Here is a 20,875-nt window from a genome sequence, read left to right on the forward strand (position 1 = left end):
CTCCAGAATCAGGCATGCAATTTTCTTTTTTAAAAAGTTCTTCAAAATCTGAATTCTTCCTACTTTTCTAGTCTTCTTACATCTTATTCTATTCTGAATACTCATTGATCCAGTAACCCTGGACTCTGTGATGTTCCCCAAACAAGACACTCAGTATCCCAACTGCAGGTATTTTCACTGGCCGTCTCCCATGTCTGCAACTCTCTCCTTGTTCCTCTCTGCCTTATATATTCCCTGGCTTCCTACAAGTCTTACCTAAATTCCTACCTTCTGCAAGAAACCTTTCCCATTCCTCCTTAATCTTAATTCTTACTTCTATCACAGCTCCCCACTTGGTTGTGTCTGCTTCTCCTGTCAATCTCTAGTATACCACTCACCTTTTAAGCTTTTGCCTTTCAGTAGGTCCAATCAGAAATCTTTCTGGTGATACAATTACTCTGTGACCTAAAATATCTCCTACAAGGAATCCTGTATATTTTTCCCTATGAACTACACTTCCTGGGATTTGGGCATAGTAACAAATGTAATCAGAGATAAAATGGAGTCTGAAGTACCCCCTACTATAAGTAAAGTATCTGGGAAGATATAGAGAAACTCTTGAGCACTAAGGAAGACTATAGTAGTATCACATATCACATTTGTCATTTTTAATTTTTCCTTCCTATCCCTCTGTAAAGTCAATTACAGACAGCACACCTGAGGGCTGCTGCTGTGAATGATTTCAAGGGTCTAATTGCATAGTATAATGAACTCTCTATTCAGCAACAAACTAAGCATTATTCAGTAAAGTAAAGCATGACATTCATAGCAATATCCTTAAGTAAAACACATCATTCAATCAGTATCTCATAACAATAGCAATACAAGTAAAACATATTCAATCAATATCAAATATCCAAGTAAAGTCCTTTTTCAAAGTACTACAACATCAACCCCTAGGTCACTGTAAGAACAGTCTTCTTAATATCAAGCATCCAAGTAAAGTCCTCTTTGAACTTAACTTGAGGTTGGCTTCCAAGTTGCATGGCTCTTCCTCTGTGGGCTGACCACTCCTGACTCTCACCTAGTTTCACATGTAGGCAGCTCTCTGCTCCTGTTCCGTGTCTCCGCTCATCAGGACTGCTCCACTGCACGGCTTCTGCTTCTGGGAAAACAAAGCTCAGCAGGGCAACAATACTAACATACACCACCAACACCATCATCTCAATTCACTCATAAAGACCAACAGACAGGGCTTCTGTCTGAGAAATCAACACAGACCAACAGACAGGGTTTCCTCCTGGCTCTCAGAGGTCTTCCTCTCTGTTATCAGAGGTCTTCCTTTCCACTATCAGAGGTTTTCCTTTCCTCTATTAGAGGTCTCCTCCCAGCTCTCTTCTTCTCAATATTGGCTCACCCCTTCAATGCTGGGTCTCTTCTTGTCTCAGGAGGGTAGTAGAAGGTGTTACTGGAGTGATTGCTATCACTAGGGCAGGTGAAATGACCAGTTATGACTTCTGATGCACCTGTTTTAAGTATACTGTACAATATTTTTTTTAACAAAAGGGGTTTGGAGAAAAGAAAAAAACTCATAGGAAAGTAGATTTGAAGTGAACATGATGTAAGGTTTCCACAGCTGTGGCTGGCTGGTTTTGGTCCTCTGGTTTCTATAGTGAATTCTAATTCTCCCAGATCCCCTTCTCAGGATTCTTCATCTGTTTCCTAGATACCCCATGTTTAGTCTCTTCACTTCTCCAGTTATATCTTAGCAAGAAAGCACTAGCAGTCTGGCAAAGATGATGAATCCCTTCTTAAGATGATGTTGTAAAATGCAGGAAATACATAACATAGGAAACCAATTCTATTGAAATAGTTATGAAAATGTTTTCAAAAGCAAATTCTGGAACCCCAGGTTAAAATCCTTGCCTTAGCTCTACAACTCCCATCTGGTCAGAGACACATCAGTCCAACTGAATAAATAAATAGTCTAGGCTCCTTAAGAACTGGTGAGTCAGTGTATCCTAAGGTTCAAATCCAGGACCTAGGGAGAGAGGGAAACTGTAACTGTGCCTCCACACTTTGGTTCATGGGTGAACCCCAAAAGTTTTCCTGGACGCTGGCACTCAAAGAAGTACTTTAACATAATTATCACAGTCACAACAATAGCACTTATGTGGTGCTTTAAGGTTTGCAATGTACTTAATAGGTATTTTAATGTATATTGTATGATATACATATACATGTAATATACTCTGTATAATAAACTATATGTGTATATATACAAATAATATATAAAAAATTATATAACATGACAATCATGAATTATATAACACATAACAATTGTATATTTATATATAATTATGTAAGATATAATTATATAAGTATGTTTAGTGTTCAGGTATTTCAGTCGCCTCCGATTCTTCATAATCCCATTTGGGGTTTTCTTGGCAAAGACATGGGAGTAACTGTTTGACATTTCCATCTCTAGTTCATTTTTCAGATGAAAAAACTGAGGCAAACAGGGTTAAGTGACTTGGCCAGAGTCACACAACTAGTAAATGTCTGAGGCCAGATTTGAACTCAAGAAGATGAGTCTTCTTAAAGAAGTTCCAGGTCTGACACTCTTATCTACTTCACCACCTAGCTGCCCTTATAAAAGCATATAATAATATAGAATAAATATTTTTTATATTATGGTGTATAATAAACATATCAACACTATGATTATATATTATAAACATAACAAATAATACAATTTATAAATAATATGATGAATATATAATATATTACATAATTGACTCATTTGATCTGTTCATCTTGTTCATCAAAGGGAAAAGGAAAGTTCTTTGAAATTCAACTTGCAAAGACAACCGACGTCTGGGAAGTCCTAGAAGAGAGTCTCTGTGTAACTCTTCTCTTACTTTATACTGGACTACAATTCCCAGAGTACACCGCTCCAAAGCCAGCTCGCACTGCCTCTTGGGAGAAAGGATGGTCTTTGCGCAAGCGCAGGTCGTCGGGAGCGGACTTTTTCTTCCCCCTCCCCCCCACCTCTCGCCCCCTCTTTCTCAGATTTAACTCTCCTTGCCTTGGCCCTGCATTCATTCGCTTTCACGTCCATCTGTCGGGGGCGCGCACGTGGTACGTGGCCGGCAGCGCCAGCGAGCGCGGGTCGCGTGGCGGTGCGTGGTTGCTAGGGGCGCCGAGGCCGCCCGCCCGGCAGGCCAGGGAGGAGCAGCTCGGAAGCAGGCACCGAAGCCGGGACGTAGCGGGGGCCAGCAAGGTGAGTGAGGCGGAGGCGGTGGCCAGGGCTGCCCCGGGGTCGGACGCGCCCCATCCCGCTCTCTCTCCCGCGCGTCCTCCCTCTCCGCTTCCGCCACTTTCCCTCCCGGACCCTCCATCCGCGTCTCCCTTTCCCGCCAGTCCCGACCCCAAAGCGTGAGCCATGTCCCCCGCCCCGCCCCCCAGCGTCAGCCCCCTCTGCCCTTCCCCCCTTTCTCCTCCGCAGGCCCCCCCTCCATCCCCCAGACCCGGCCGCCTCTCCCCTCCCCCACATTCCTCTGACCCCCTCCCGGCCTTCTCGGCCCTGCAACCCCTGCCCCTTCTGCCCCGGGGTCCCCCTCCCCCACCCCGCCGAGCTGCAGACCCCGTGTCTGTGTCTGCGGGGGACTCTCCTCTTCCCCCCTCTGCTCCGTGCCCCTGTGCCTCGTAAGAGCCTGGGACTAGTCCGGGAGCCTGCCTTCCCCTGAGAAGTGTGGGGCCGGGGGCACACCCCCAATCCCCCGCGCCCCAGGAAAGAGTAGAGCTAGGACCCGGATTGGAAGGTGTCTGCAACTGCACCCCTGCGAGCTCCGGCTTCCCCTTCTCCTTTGGCAAATTTCCTCCCTCTACCTTCGGAACCCATGCTTTCACCTTGCCCGGAGAGGGGCACCCATCCCTGTTCTCTCCTAGGTCCCTCGGTTTCGGGTCCGGCAACTTTAGCCCCATTCAGAAAAGCACCTAGCCCCACACCCTTGGACAGGGTTCCTGGGACTCTATTTGTTGCATCGAGAGTCTTGGCTTACAAAGTAACTACGAGGAGATTAGCAAAGTTTTGTCTTTCCTCTTCCGATATGACACTCCTGACTCCTTTGATTTCAGTTCACAGTTAATTTTTTATTCCTGATGGTCAGGGCCGGTTTGCTGATGAAATTTTTCCCCTTTTACATTTCCACCTACTAACTGTAAGAGTGCTAGTAGAAAGGTTATCTCCCATTGCTGTTCTGCAGCTTCGGGCACTGAAGAGCTAACGACCTGGAGCAGCTTTGTGTAAGGGGAGTTTAAGAATCTAGTTTATTATCTTAGGGGTTTTTTTTTTCAACCGGAAAGGGACCTGAGAAATCTAGTTCAGCTGCTTCATTTGGTTAAGTTAAATGACTTGTTCACGATGCACAGGCAGATTTGAGCCTGCATCTTCTGAGTACTCAGCATACTTTCCACTGGGATGGATACTTACCTCGTGGCACCAGCTTTCGGGTACTGGGCAAATAAGGCATGTTGAATTTAAAGGAGTTTGTCAGGCTGTAAGTTTGGGATTCTGGGACACTGGTAGCTTCACGTGCATTTTATTTAGTTCATGTAAAATACTGTAGATATACTATTTTCTAATGTAGAATCCTTTTATGAGAAAATGGAGGTTACTGACATACCTCATGAACTTAAGGAGTGATAATAGAGTGCATATATTTCTAAACTATCCAAATAACTCAGAAGCAGAGGAGTGAAGTAGAGTGTGACTCACCTACTTTTTTCTTTTTTAATCACCCCAGGACACTGGCAAATTGGGTTTTTTAGTCAGGCCTTTTTTAGCCAGCTGTAATAGGGGTTCTTTGGGTTTTTTGGGATTGTTCACCTGGTTGTTGTTTGAGAATTTTGCTAGTGATGTTTGAACCATCCTTCCTTCCTAAGGGGAGACTTCCCATCTATTCAGAAATCCTAAGGTATAGATATGTCTGTGACCTTTGTGTAGGAATCATTTATTTGCTGAAGGGGAATGATGAAAGTAAGTCTATCTACTAAAGGGTTTCATTTTCCTTAGGGTCATAACCTCCAGCTAAGTTTCATTTCACAATTATCTCATGGCTTTGGAAGTTTTCCATAGTTGCTTCCCTGACACATGATCAGTTGTTTTGATCAATTAGCATAATGCTAAGTAAAAGGGTTTTTTCCTCCATTGCTTGAACTTTTTACTTTCTCTTCTTGGCATGAATGCCATGTTGTCTATTGCCTGCTCTTACCTACTCTAAATTCCAGGCAAGGGCTAGGAGTCAGAGATGAGGCTGGGGAGAGGCCGACTCACCCTTGATCTAGTTCAGGTTTAGGATCAGGAAAGCAGTTCACTTTTTGATATCTAACTTTGGCTGTTTTCAGTAATTTAGAGATTTACCTCCTAAAGCCCTAGTGCCATAGTTTATTCCTTTTCTCCAGATTTGATGACTCACTTGAAAATCAAAGGTAGCATATTTTCTCCTGATGTCCCTGACCCACCTTCCCCATTTGGGCTTCTAGAAGCTAATTGCATTTTTTTTTACTACATGTACTTTCTAATTGAAGGAGAACTCTGGGAATTATCTCTCAAATAAAAATAGGACCTCATTCTCTTCCCTCTCTTCTTCCACTTGACTCCCAGCACCTCCAGGTAAGTCAATTCTGCCTTGGCTATAAATACTAAACATTTTCCAGAGACCTTGTGGTTTGCAGATTTTTTTTTTTCATTTTTTTGTGTCCAGAGTTACCTTGGTGAACTAGGAAAATACCTAGACAGAAGGGAAAGGAAACTTCAGATCCCAAGAGCCATACTCTCCAGTAATGTAGCAGAGTGATTTAATCAGTGGGTAATTACTCTCTAGAAAGAGTATCTGGTCCCAACTAGACTGGACCTGGTCCCTGGAGACCAGTTCTTCTAAGGAAATTGTGATAGATACTCTGCTTAGACTGCTGAGCACTCACTTAGACTCAAGTAGGAAACTTTGAGTAATTTTCAGGACACTACACCCTTTATGACTCAGAAAGGACTGGAGGATAAGGAATGTGTAAGAGGTTCTATCTGGAGACTTGGGGTTAACATGGTGGTACAGATTCCTGAAGCTGATTTTATACTCCAGAGAGTAATCACATTCATCACCTTACTTTCATGTCTTTCTTTATTCTCCTTCATTATCCCCTATTTCATTCAATCAATATATATTTATTGAATACCTGGTATGTGCAAAGTTCTGGCGTATACAAGAGTACCTGAGGAGAGTGTTTGTACTAGTGCTTGCTGTCAGTCCTAACTGCCATGAACAATAGTGTTCTATGAAAAAAATCCATTCATTGTTGCAACTTTAAGTTAAGCAAAACACATTTCTTCTCATTGCCTGTACTAGGAGCAGAGAACTTTTCCCCTCTCCCTTCCTGGCAGTGCAGAGAAACCTATCTAAAGTGAGGGGTGGAAGTGAAGAGAAGACTTAGATTTCATGAGCATTTTCTTGTAGAAGGGTGAAGCATGGAAGTGCATCATGGAACCTGAGAGGTAATCTAGTCTAACCTCTCCAGGGCATTGGTGAGAAAACTAAGGCTAGGAAGGTCCAGTGATTTGTCCAAGAGTCAGAACTTGAACCAAGTGTCCCAACTCGTAAGTCAGTGCTTTTTCCCCAGTGCTTCATGGGATGAGCAGGAGGGTGTGCCTGCGACTGGAGATGCTTTTGCAATTGGTGCTTAGACTAGGGATGCAGCAGTGGTGGTGTTCAGAGCAACCTCAACTTTTTCTTCCTCTTACCATGGTTACTGGTGCCATTTAAGGCTCATTTTTCAAATAGCTTGAGGTAAAAAGTCAGAAGTTTGAGAGGAGGAAAACCCAGAGTTTAGTCCAGAATGAAAAGGGAAAGGGAATTTCTGTGGCCATAACTGTTCTAGGGGGGGCCATATGTAAAGGGCAAAGGTAAGTTAGGACTGCCCATACATGGGAAAATTTGACTGTAGGATGCATCATATGAAAAGAGATAAATGAATGGAATAGACAATAAGTCCTTTTAAATTCAGAGGTCACAGTGGGCTCCAGCTCAGGAAAGACCTTTTGGAAGAGGAATTTGAGCAGGACCTTCAGAAATGAGTAGGTGTTGAAGGGGAAGGTGGCCTTCCTCAAGCCTATCTCCAGTCATCCTCCCCACAGCTTTACTAAAAGGAGTTTCCCAAAGCTCGACTCTGACCATGGCATGCCTCAATTCAATAAACAACAGGGGCTCTTTTTTGACTTGAGACTTTAAAAAAAAAAATGTTTATTTCAGCCTTCTAAAATGTTGATCTTTTGTGTGTTTTATGATGTATATAATTTATAAATAAGTAAATCTATACACTTGGGCTTGCCATCTTCAAAATTTTTTTTAGTGACCTAAGAAGTTTGGAGACCATTGCTTTTGATGCTTCACTTCCTTCCAGGCTAAGTCCCTACCTCTGGCACTTTGACCTGGGCTGATGGGACACAATACTTGTACTTTGTTCCTTGAAGCTTCATAGGGTCACAGTGGATTCTATACCATTTGTGCTATCCTGGCAGTAGTAGCTTTGGAACTATAGGCTTAGAATGCCATGTTATAGTCACCAGAAAGAAACTTTTTTGAGGAAGGGCTAACGTCTGAAGGAAGAAAATGAATGCCTCTGGGAATTAGTTGAAGAACATGGTTTTCAGGCATGTGGTTACCAGGAATCTATTGGTGTGTGTTTTCCCTACTGTCAGAGCAATTGATGAGCATGTGATGTTTGGCCACTAGGTGTCATGTCCTGAGCAAGGTGAGGGTGGACCTTTTTCCTCCCTCTGAACTTCTCATACTGAGTACATTCCTCCTTTCTTCCCCCCTCAGTTCTTTTTCAAGTCTTTTTTTTTTTTTTTTGCATAATGGTGGCAGATATTAGACCTCATTTACCCTAGGCAGTCACAAACATGCCTGTGAACTACAACACTCCTCAGTTTCCTGGAGGACCTCCAAGAGCAGATTATATGATCTTCTACCTCCTCTACTTTTTATTTTAAAGAGAAGCTGCTGCAGCAGCAGCTTTGGGAACTGAGACTCTGCCTTGTCTAGAGAACTCTCAGTAACCAAATCTTTTGAGACTAAGGTTGTACCTCCCCACCCTCTCATGCACATTTAAGATCAATGTTCGGACCACCAAAGTTGCTTATAAATAGGTGAGTTAGCTGTCATTGGACTCCTAGAGAGCCCTTTAGGTCCCTAAAACTGTCCAGCCAGACTGTACAGGTCTTTTTCTAGTCACAGTCTTTAAAAGTCCTTTGGCTTACTTGTTAGAGCTGGTATTTTACTCTGGATTAGCAGCTCTGCCGTGTATATTGTGGTCATTGTATGTACTGTCTTCCTGGTTCTGTTTACTTTGTATAAGTTCATGTGTCTTCCAGTGATTCTCTGTATTGGTCATCATTTTTTTCTTAGGCACTGTAATATTGTTACATTCATGTACTGTAGTACAACTTTTTGGCTATCTCCCAAGTGATGGGCATCTACTTTGTTTCCTGTTTTTTGCAACTATAAATATCTTGAGTATATAGGACCTTTCTTTTTGTTATCTACTTTCTTGGACTATATCCCAAGCGGTGGAATATGTGGTTCAAAGACCCAGGCATTTAAAATATTTTCTCCAAATAATTCCTAATTGATTTCCAAAATGGTTGGACCAATTCACAGCACTACTAACAACGTGCTTGCCTTATCACCACCTTTCCAACATAATCTATCCTGACTTTTTGTCCTCTGCCAATATGCTGAGTGGTTCTAAAAAAAGTTTTATTATGAGTTAGAAAATCATCAGCAAACATGAACATTTTGATAAAGAGGTTCAGAAAGAAAGGTTTGTATATGAAACCATGGATCCATATAAGTAGCTTATTTGTTTAATATGATCAGTCTTTTGAGTTGTGATTGGTTATTGTATTGGTCAGAATTCAAGTCTTTCATAGTTGTAATTTGTAATCTTGTGGTCATGTATTATTCTCTGCCTTAGTTCATATAAATTTCCTTCTTTTCATCCATGATTCTTCTCAAGTCCTTTCACATGGATCACATGGATCTCTTGGTTTATTGGCTATGTTCTGGAACTGGCAAATGTTTTAGGATTGAATCACAGTGTAATCCTATAGCCCAGCCTTAGATCGATTCTTCATAATCTAAGTACTTCATAACTAGGTATTCAGTGATGTACCTGACCTTTTCTAACAGCCTTAGCATTAATTGAGTGACATTATTTACCTTGTTTTTGACCTGTTTAACTTTCACTTCAAGTTCCAAAACTCATTGTCCTTAAAGGATCCCTGGACTTCCTTTTGGTTTCAACTCTTGTTCCCACGTCCTGGGTCAATAGAACAAGACAGAGAAGGAGATACCAGAAGAGACGAATAATAAGAGGAAGAGGAAGAAAAGAACTAATGGCCTGAATGAACAGGTGAATGAGTGGGTTCAGAACATATGGAAGAATGGAGAGGTGGTCAGAGAGAAGGGATAGAAAGTTTGTAGTTTGGGGGATACGTGCTGGTTGTTGGTTAATATGGGGCTCAGGACAAAACATCAGTGAAGTTCAGTAGAGTGATCATCTGTAAGGACTGGAATGTTGAATATACAGAAATGATACTGCTTCTTGTTCCTGTGCTGATAAAAGAATTTCAGACCTCCCTAGTCATCCATTCTGTGGATTTACTCTCTTTGGTGTCAGGGAATTCTTACTGTTACTTGAAGCTTATGTGATTTTAGACCATTTCCTGTCATTCCTTCCCTAAACGCATTATGGTTGTCAAGGGAGAAGAAAGCTTTATCTGATGTCCTTCTGGCATTGTCAGATATCTTGTATTTCAGGCCCATTTTCAGGTTAGAGCCAGGTTAGCTAGTGAGTGCAATTCTTTGCCCTATTCCCTCAGTCTCTTGAAATCAACAAACTAAAATCTGGCAAAACTATTTTTGCTTAATTGCAAAAAGATTAAAAAAGATTATGTTCTTTCCTACAGTTGCTTTGGGTACAGAGTAGCCAGGAAGGCTGAAAGTTTCCCAGGGCCTCCTTTGTGTTCCACTGGAGGCCAGCAGAGTTCTTCCTTTGTTTCTCTGCTTCATGGGCATATATATTGTCTTCTCACCTGAGGGCAAGGCAAGAGCGAGCCTGTGTTCTGACATGGCATCAGTGACCTCTTATAGAACTGGCTATAAAGTTAACCCTCCAATTGACATTGAAGATCAAGTTGAAATGGCCTCTTCTCTGAGATGAAGTTACCTTCTCACACTGCATATCCTGCTGCTGCGCTAAGGTTCTCAGAGAAAGCGTTCAACTGCTCTTCAATCTGCCGACCTATGACTCCTACCTACTGTGACCACCATTCTCTTTGAGTTAGAGATTCTTCAAATTAAATGTCTTAAAATTAAATTCAAGTTAGAATGCTTGTGTGCTGGTCCTTGAGCTACAGAGTTAAATCTGGTCAATCAGCAGACATTTATTAAGTAGCTTTTTGTGTGCCAGGTTTTGTGGTCAGGTATTCAGGTAGCTAGGTGATGCAGTGGATAGAATGAGGGGCCTGGAGTCAGGAAGACCGGTGTTCAAATCAGGCCTCAGTCAACTTAATAGCAGTGGGATCCCAGGCAAGTCACTGAAATACTGTCTGCTTCTGTTTCCTTAATTGTAATTGAGGATAAATAATAACACCTACTTAGGATTACTGTGAGGATCAGATGAGATATTTGTAAAACACTTTGTGCCTGGCACAAAGTAAGAGCTTAATAAATTCTTTTTTCCTTCCTACCTAAGCACTAGGGGATACAAAGAAGGATAAAAGATAGTTCCTGCTCTGCCATCAAGGAACTCATTCTAATGGGAGAGAATACATACAAACAACTCTGCAGGATAAATTGGGGATAATCAACCATGGTCAAGGCCATTAGAAGCTGAATTTTGCATAGTTTGGAGACATATGGATACCAGTGGTGTCTTAGGCCAGATGGCATCATTTTTAGAGAACTATGCCCCTTACGTGGGTCTATTTTAGACTTTTCTTTCTCTATTTCCATAGCCTTGTTACTACAGTATCTAAGATATTCTTGCACTGCTTCTCTGGAGAATTTCATTGGCTTGAGTCTTTTGCAGATAAAAATCACAGAATCTTAAGGACTGGATGGGAACCTAAATTCTGTTAGTTAAAACTTTTACTTGGTAATGAATCCTCTCCCAGATGCCGGGTTTCCTTGACTGTAAAGAGAGGGAGTTGAATTGGATAATTTCCTAAGCCCCTTCTCGCTCTCATATTCTGTGATCCATCTTATGGCAATGCCAGAACTCCTGTTCAGGGCTTGTTCCATGATAGCTGCCTCTTTAGAGTCATGTAGGAAGTAGGTGAAGAACTTTTTGTCACTGTGTATAGTCCTAAGTTTTCAGCTGCAGTTGTACTGAGAGAGGATACATTCCTGGTTCTTCCCCGTTGGAACTCTGAACACACTGTTCTACAGAAACATTGTTACCAAATGTGCTTAGGTTCTGTGGCACTGTCTGTACATAACATTCTGGCCTGGGAACTGAACCCCCGCATGGTCACATGGCTTATTTTTTTTTTGAAAGGAAAGGGATCAGTGTAACAATTATTTCCAGTTGTTGGCCCATAGATAACATTTGACTCATCTGGTTACAATGAATTCTATGTAAGTCTTTGGCCACTCTATATCACAAAGGATTTCTGGACTGTATGTTTTGTAAGCAGAAAGAGAGCTTACCCAAGAAAAGAGGTTTATTTCTTTGGTCCTGATATTAAGTAGCAATTACCTTTCAACTCCTATTACCTGCTTCCACCTACTGATACAAACTCCACAAAAACAATATCTTACTACAGCCCAGGCAGATAATACAAGTGTAATCAGTATCCTATACATGTTATAGAAGAGAAAATGGAGGCTCTGAGAGGCTGTATTTGCCTGGGGTCACACCATTAATATCAGAGCCATCATTCATAACCCAGAGCTCAGAAGCGAGAAAAAGGGAGAAGGCTGGCACGGTAGTAAATAGGGAGTTTGGTTTGTGGTAATGTATTTAAAACATTCTTTTCTTGCTATCTTTTGTTATTATATGGCCCTCATTTCCAAATATATCCATAGAGAGTCCAGAAAGCCATCCCCTGGGATACAGAATGTATATTTTAAAACAAGCTTCTATTAGAACAAAAGAGTTGGGGATAGACATCATACAGAATTTTATCTGTAGTTCTAGGAAAAACTTTGTTGTGTAATCATTATTAGGCCTCTTTTTCAGCTTCCCTCCTTTATTTGAGACTAATGGACTGGATGTTAGGTTACTGAGGATGAATGGGGAAAAGTTGACTGCCTGAACAGGGTCTTTTGAATCCTTATTCAGTGAGAGCTAAGATGGTGAAGGGCTTTAATTATTGCTTGGCCTGCTACTTTACTACTCCTAGAGACATCTTTTGGGCTTGCAGTACAAGGGGTGGAGACCACCAGTGCAACCTGACTGGAAGAAATATTAGGAACCAGGGACTGGACATGGGATTCATCAGTATAAAAAAAAAACAAAACTCCTTCTACCAATGCAGGTGGGCCCCTTCTCTTCAACTTTCCAGGCTTAGACATTAGCCTACCACACCACTTAAGTGACTTGGCCACAGTTCACGAATTTAACTGCTTGGGTCATCTGGATTCCCAGACCAGCTCTCTATCCAGTATATGATGCCAAATAAGTGATCGGAGATAAAGCCCTGATGTTTTACCTTTATCTAGTCTTTGATCCTTGTAGATAAGAATTTTCCCTCTTTTAGCTTGGAGTGGAGAACCAAGTCACAGAAGGCTCAAGAAAGATGTTTGTCATGTTGATGGCTCTAAAAGATGACATTGGATTAAAAAATGCTATTTGGGTAATATCAGTTAGCCTCTAAAACAAACACCATAAAGGCTGCTCAGAGGAAGCATGGGTAGAGGGAGTATTTCATGATGAATCATTTGGAATTGCCCCAGGAAGTGATTGTAAGTATGGCTTACTTTAAGCAATGAAAATCTGTTCATGTATAGTGTGTCAACAGTGTGCCAGCTTCTAGGGATACCAGGTAAAAATGAAACTGTTACTGTCCTGTAGGAGTTTACATTGTACTGGGGTGATGCAACATGTAGATAGACAAGTAAATACAAGAGAAATAAAATAAATGCAAAGTCTTCCTGAAAAGTAGTATGGAAATTGAATTTTTGTAAACTGAGAATTTTAAATGCAATGGATAACTTGCAGGCAGGTAATAATTTTCATATGCCTAAACACAAATTTTCCATTTGAGGAAATTAAAACAGGAAGGTTCAGTGACTTGTTCCAGGTTTCCCAGGTAGCATATGGCAGAGATGGCATTGAAACTTGGCTCCTCTGACTCAAGAGCCAGTGCTCTTTGCACTGTATTGCACTTCCACTGTGCTGGGCACCAAGGGTCTGTCAAGGAGCTTGCATTCTCCTGAGGAGAAATAACTATTCACACAGAAAAGTAAATAAAATAAAATACACAGACACAGACACAGACACACACACACACACACAGACACACACACACACACACACACACACACATATCAACTAGGAGATCAAGAAAGGACTTCTGTAGGTTTTACTTGAGCTGAGTGAGGCAGAGGTCAAGAATGAATACATTTAGGGAGAAGGTGGGGTCTTTGCTCAGTAGAGGGGTATGGCAGTATGTGCCAAAGCAGAGCCAGGACTGGCAAAGGCCCAGTATTCTATCCACTGCACCACCTAGCTATCCAGCCAGATGAAATGTTGTATGTGAAAAGAGTGAGTAGACAAGTCTGACTAGAATGTAGTGTATGAAGAAGGGTAATTATTTGAGGCACCTGAAAAGAAAGGCTGTTTCCAGATTGGGAAGGGCTTTACAAGCCAAAGGAGTTTGTAATTAATCCTAGTGGCAATAAGGAATCATGAGAGCTTCTTAAGCAGGGGAGTTTTATTTGTGTTTGTCCTTTGTCCTTGAAGAGGACCATGACATCCAGATGATGATATGACTTGTGGTTGACTTTGAGTTGAGTGAGGGAGGGCTGTGTAGTGTCATCAACCTCACTTTCTTCTCCTGAGCCATCTGAGTGCAGTGGCCTAATGGGCATCAGGATGGCTGGAGATGGTCCAGGATGCAATGGGAGACCCTGGTCTTTTCAGGCTTCCTTAAGTGATGTTGTAGAAACTGTACTTCAGGGAATATAAATTTGGCAACTGCACGTACTAGAGGCAGAACGATTAGTCAGGGGCTGTAATTGTCCATCTGAGATGTGAATAGGCCTTGACCTAAAATGATGAATTCTGGAGGGGAAAGGAAGGATGGGATGCCAAAGACGTCATGGAATCATTAGAAAACTAACTTGTAATTGTGTATTGTTTCTGGAATCTCTGGAGCTTACATGTAAGCCTGTGATTTTATGCCAAGGAAATTGGCCTCCCTTTCCCTCCATTTCTTAAGTTTTAGACTCTTTACTTGCTCAGGAGATAGGAATTGGCTTTCAGGGAAATGCTGCTTAGAGCATCTGGAGGTGGAGGACATAGAACTACTCTCCTTGGACCAGAGTGCAGATAGATGCTGCTGAGGACAGCCATGGGAAGAAGGCAACCAGGGAACACCAAGCCTCAGTTAACCCCTCTGTGAAATGAAGAGAAGAGCTCTCTCCTTGTATGGTGGCCCCAGCAGAGTTAGCCCCAGAAATCTTTGCCTAGGGAAAACTGAACTTTTGTTAGCCATCACTGAGTACTTGATAACAGAGAGCAGTGAAACAAACTTGAAGGAGTCACCTCTGATCAAAGTGACTGATATTGTCCCCTTCCCTTAAGTTTATCTGTGACCTGTTTGTCATCCGAAGAACCTTCATGTTTGGCTCTCAGGCCTTTCTTAGTACAGCTTGCTCACCTCTTCATATCACAGATCATGGAATTTTAGAATGAGAAGGGCCCTTGGCAGCCACGTAGTTCAGCTGGTGCCTGAAGAAATCCCTCCCGTAAACATGATTACCAAGTGCTCGTTCAGCCTGTGCTTGGCACAAGGCAGTCCATTCCCTTTTTGGATGGTCTAGTGGCCGGGAAGCTTCTCATGACATCAGACCAACAGTTTGCTTCTTGGCAACTCCAACATCTCACTTTTAGTTCTTCCTTCTGGGGCTCCCCTCCCAAAAAAAATAAGTCTGATCTCTTTTCACCTGGAGCAGTCTTGAGAGACTGGAGCACAGCTGCCAGGAGCCCCTGGAATCTTCTCTTCTTGAGTCTAAGCAGCTCCATTTCTATCAACCAGTCTTCATAGGACGTGAAGTTAAGGTCTCTTGCTATCTTTTGCTCTCTTGGAAAAAGTGTTCATTACCTTGAATTGAAAACAGCAATTTTGCCTCCCCATAGATATAGAGTCACTGCTCAGATAGAGTGTTTCTGAGACATTCTCACATCTCAGGCTTGGTACTCAGTCCTGGTATCTGTGTTCTCCTAGGAAGGCAGGTGACCTTTATCCCCATCCCTCCATAACCCTGTACCTACTTAAGAGATAAAAGAACAGGATAAGTTAAGGTTAGGTGGGAGAATCCTTTGTTAGACAGAAGGACTTCTTCTTTATGGTCTCCTACTGAGTTTCTTCCTGCCCTCTATAGCTCATCAAGTATCAAGCTTAAATCAAACTTCTGTACCTTCCATTTATTTACTCTGGATTTTTAGGAGATGAGAATTTCCTTCATCTATCTCTGAGGCAACTATTTGATTTCCTTCTTTCCCTAGTTATTTCTTAATTTTTATTAAGATATTTTTATTTAATTTTATTTAGTTTTTGTTAACTTTTATTTTTACCTCACATTGATTTCCATATAGATCCTTCCTTTCTCCCCTATCGGCAAGCTTATCTTTAAAAAAAAATTTGTTAGAGTATATTTACATCACCTAGATATTCTCCTATATTCCTTCTTCACCTCTCTTCCTCTCAGAGAACCAACTGTTATAACAAAGAATGTTTAAAAGAAAGGAAAGAATCATTCTCCCAAACCTAATCAATACATAAAAAAAATGACATTGAGTACAATGCTCCAGACTCATGAGTCAGTCACCTCTCTTCTTTCTGCAGAGGAGTAGAAGGAGGTATTGTCTCATGTCTTCTTGAGACCCATGACTATTTTTTATAATTTTGCTTATTAATTTTTTATTATTTTGGGACAGTTCTTTCCATTCACATTGTTGTCATTGTGTATATTGTTTTCCAGGATTCTATTTATTTCTGTTATAGTAAAAGTCAAGGTAAGCTGAGGCAGAGAGTTCTGAGCATGCTCACTTCATTGGTAAGGGTAGCAATTACCAATAAAAGGATTCTGTAGCTCCTCAGCAAGCAAGAAAAGTGTTAGAATGAAGAAAGATCATTTTTACAGACAAAAGGAGGTGCATCCAAAAGCCGGAGCATCAAAAATGGGGAAAACAATGATTGGATGGAAGTTTGCAATGCAGAGCTAGTAGCAATCCCTTCTTCCATCTTGTCACTGTGGTTCATTGGTAAGTGGCCACCTGCATGGCTAGTCAGTGATAACAGAGCGGACTTTCTTGAAGGACAGCAGAGATAACAGACCAGACTCCCTGGCATCCACCTGCAAGAATAACAGATTTCTTTGACAAAAGGATAGAACAGCGATTATTAGGAGGATAACTGAACTTCTGAACTTAATTAATTTGGAGAGGAAAGCTGAACTTAACTTAGAGACAAAAGGAATGTGACTTAGGCAGTATACAGAATGTTGGTGGTGATACAGAATAGAATCAGTTACAAAAAGGGAGACAATATTAATTTGGTTTTCTCATTTCACTTTGCATTGGTTCATGTCTTTTCATACTTCTCTGAATTCCTCATTTTTGTAATTTTTTATGTCACAGTTGTCATTTAGCCAAGTCCAACTTTTTGTGACCTCATTCAGGATTTTCTTGGCAAATGTACTGGGAGTGGTTTGCCATTTCCTTCTCCAGCTCATTTTATAGATGAGGAAACTGAAGCAAACAGGGTTAAGGTACTTGCCCAGGGTCACACAACTAGTTAGTGTCTGAAGCTGGATTTAATCTCAGGTCTTCCCTAATTTCAGGCCTGCCACTTTTTCCACCATGCTATCTAGCTACTCCTTATATCACAGCATTATTCCGTTACATTAATGTAACGTAATTTCTTTAGTCTTTCTTTAATTTAATTTACCTTGTTTCCAGTTCTTTGTTACTCTGAGAAGCCCTGCTCTAAATATTTTGATGTTATGTGGAGCCTTTCTTTTTGTCAACAACCTTCTTAAAGGATATATGCCTAGCTAATGTTTCTGGGTTAAAATGTATGAGACATTTTAGACACTTGATTGGTATCATTCCAAATGTTTTTCCAGAATAGTTGTACTAGTTCCCAGGTCTACCCCAATGCATTATTGTGCCTTTCTTAAAACAACCCCTCCTGCATTAACTATTCCCATTTTCTGTCATTTTTGCCAGTTTTCTAGAGGTGAAGTGAAACCTCAGGGTTGTTTTGATTTGCATTTCTCTTATCATTAGTGATTTGAAACATTCTCTCAAATGGTAAAATTGTCAGATTCTTTGAGGACTGTTTTTCCATTTGCATTGTTATCATTGTTTTGTTCTAATTTTGTATACTCTGCCTCAGTTCTTTCTATGCTTTTGAATGTTTCGTATTCATGGTTTCTTAAGACATGTTTTTTTTTAATCTACATTCATGTTTCATAGTTTGTTTAGTCATCCCTCAAATCAGCGGCCATCCTCTTTCTTTCCTGTTCTTTGTTACCACAAAAATTTTTGCCAATATTTTGGTTTTTATGGGACTTTACTGCATATGACCTCCTTAGGGTATGTGCCTTATCACTTCTCCCTCCAGTTATTTAAAAGAATTGGATTTTTCTTCACTTGAGTCTAGGGCTGGATGACATAAAGACAGATGGATATAGAAGGGCAAAATATAAGCAATATGTGTTCAGAAGCAGTCTGTTTAGTCACCTGCTTTTCCTTCGTCCCAGCCTGAGCCTTGGCACTTAAGTTTATCTCTGATTCATCACAGATAATGAGATTTTTGTGGTCTAGGGAGGAGTTAGTTGTCTATCCTTAGTTTTCTTCCCTTAAGAGGGTATAATTGTGAAACTTATAAGCCTTATTTATTTATTCATTAATTTAAAAAAAAATCAATTCCCAATTCTCTCCCTCTCTCTAGCCCTCTCCCCACCCATTGATTAGGTAACCAATTGTAATGTTAATTATGTTAATGAAGTTAAAGATCTTCACCCATTAATGGGCCTGCCCATTAAGGGAAGTTTGATTAGGGGAGATTTGTTTTGTAGGAAAGCCCACAGCTTTTGTTAATTTCTAATGACACACTGGTTCTCAAGAGCTGTGATGCCCACTGGCTCTGAAAAGTGTATAAATACTCTGAGGTGAGGTTTGTTTTGGGGCTTACTGATCAGAAGTGCTTGTTGGCCAGAGGAGACTCTGGGTAGCCACTAAGGAGCCCCTTCCCCACTTTGAAAACATAGATGTTGGTGCTTCTCTCTCTGGTAACTATGTATGTATGTATGTAATAGTTAGATCTGTCGATCTGTGATGTATATATTGTTTATGGTCAGACAGTTGGAAGCTTAGTCTGTTGGTCTTTATTTCTCTGTATTTTCTCTGAAGTTCAAGGTGCTGACTTTTTCCCCTGAACTAAGTGAATGATTTATGTGCTTGATTAAATTGTTGACCCCTCAAAAGTTGCTTTCCTTTTAGAAAAGCAGATCTGAGAACCTGTATAGCAGGACCTCCTGTGTATGCCTCCTGACAATTAATATTGTTTCCCTTTTTGTAACTGATTCTATTCTGTATCACCACCAACATTCTGTATACTGCCTAAGTCACATTTCTTTTGTCTCTAAGTTAAGTTCGGAAGGGTCCTTGTTGCTACAACAATACTATACCCATTATACGTGTGAAATTATGGAAAACATATTTCCCTATCAGTCATGTTGCAAAAAAAAAAAAAAAAGACCGAGAAAAAGAAAGTGAAAAAACATGTTTCAGTCTGCCCTCTATGGAAGTAGATAGTATTTTTTTATCATGAATCTTTTGGAGCTATTATGGATCATTATGTTGATCAGAGTAGCTAAGTCTTTCACAGTTGACTATTGTTATGCTATTCCTATTACTATGCACATTTGAATACATTATGAGTTTTAGAAATATGTATTTGTATGTGTGTACGTATGTGTACATGTATGTGTGTACACACATTTCATGCCTGGCCTGTGTCCTGGGCCACAGAAGCTATGGAGGGTCAGGGACTAAGTATGTTGATTTTATATCTGTTTTCCACACTTGCCCCATGTTCCTGCATTTGCATATATCTCACAGAGACTATGGTGTGTGAGTACAGCATGCCTGACAGAGTTAAGAATGAGTACCTTTTTATAACTCTCTTAGAACTTTTTTTTTTTTGAGGCAATCAGGGTTTAAGGGACTTGCTACTGTGCCACCTAACTGCCCTTCTCTCTTACAGCTTGGGAACACAGAAAATATCATTTCAGGACTAGAGCACTATTATTGACAATTGTGGAAAGCCTAAAAGGTTTTTAGGGCACTTATGCCAGATATAGAAGATGGAGTAGGACTAGGATAAATTGTGGTTAAAGTGACCCAAATTCTCTTCCAGCCCAACTCATAAAGAAGTATTCTCTGTGTTAGTTAAATCAGTTTAAAAGAGTTCTTTAAAGGGCGGGTGGAGGAAGCAAAATTAAATCCATTGTGCCAGTTATCCCGGATAAAGGGCTTAGAAATTCAGAGCTGTCTGGGTCCAGTGGATCAGTTTAATTTACTTGGGATTTGGATACAAAGATTTTCACAGGCCTGCTCCAAAGCTCTCTCTGTTCAGTTGCTGACTGCCACATGAAGTCCAGACTTTTGGGTTTTAAGACTCTCTATAACTTGGCCTCCGCCTATTTCCAAGGGTGATGTCACACTTTTACATTTGATAATGTTTAATATAAAATTTTGGAATAATCTCTTTGTTCTCTCTGAAGCAAACTCAGAGAATGCCTCTCAACACATCATATGTCCACCTGAATTATTTGATCCTCTCTGACCAACCCACACTTTGCTACTTCCCTGCCTTTGCGGCTTCTATTAATGTTTAGAGCTGGGAGAGACCTAGGAGGATATTGAATCTTCTTAGACTTTGAATGCCCTCCCCACTTTTTCTATCCTTGCCTCTTGAAATATTAACCTGTTCTTCTAGGCCTACTTCAAGTGTCACCTCTACTAGGAAGCCATCCCTTCCCATCCTTCTAGCCAGAAGTAATTCCTTTGAACTCACAAACACTTGGCAAGTACATTTTCTTCTCCCAGTTAAACTGATTATTTCTCTTCAGACCAAGATGAGAACCCTTTCATTGTTTGCCTGCCTTTCTCATATGCTTGTCAACTTGCCTGGATTGAATGGTATTCTCAGAATCTTCCCAGATCCTCTTGTAAGGTAGACGTGCCCTTTTTGCTGACAGGAGTTTAGCAGTCAGAGACAGGCTGGAGAAGCTCTGTTTTATGTTGTCTCCACTTTCCTTCCCTTGTCAATTGTGAAAGACTGAAGAGACTCCTCTGAATTACAGTATCAAAGATAATTGCCAGTGTTGAGTCACTTGTCAACACTTTTGAGCTCCCTTAATACAGAACCAGCTGGAGTGAAAGCATCCTCCATCCTGTCTCTAAATTGCTTTGTATCAGGGGGCACTGTTGAATCAGGAAAAATGGGGCTATGGATGGGTCCCTATCTCAACTCTGCTGTAACTTGAGTTTAGCCTGGGACTTGAGGGAGAAGGGTGAGGAGTAAACTTACTTC

At 41.0% G+C, this 20,875-nt stretch overlaps 1 protein-coding gene across 4 annotated transcripts in view; it reads left to right on the forward strand.

Annotated features, from left to right (window-relative positions):
- The first annotated feature begins 3,016 nt into the window (after positions 1-3,016).
- The window catches only part of TTLL4 (tubulin tyrosine ligase like 4), a 32,603-nt gene continuing 14,744 nt past the window's right edge, over positions 3,017-20,875 (forward strand). For 2 of the 4 annotated variants that reach the window (XM_072617804.1, XM_072617808.1), the window contains exon 1: positions 3,017-3,262. The gene's annotated coding sequence lies outside the window, so the exon portion shown is untranslated. Of the gene's footprint in view, positions 3,263-9,314; positions 9,451-11,461; positions 11,679-20,875 lie in introns of those variants that run through there. The other 2 variants (XM_072617805.1, XM_072617807.1) reach the window with 2 other exon arrangements.

This window comes from Notamacropus eugenii, chromosome 6, assembly GCF_028372415.1.
Source record: "Notamacropus eugenii isolate mMacEug1 chromosome 6, mMacEug1.pri_v2, whole genome shotgun sequence".
In the NCBI taxonomy this organism is placed as follows: domain Eukaryota; kingdom Metazoa; phylum Chordata; class Mammalia; order Diprotodontia; family Macropodidae; genus Notamacropus; species Notamacropus eugenii.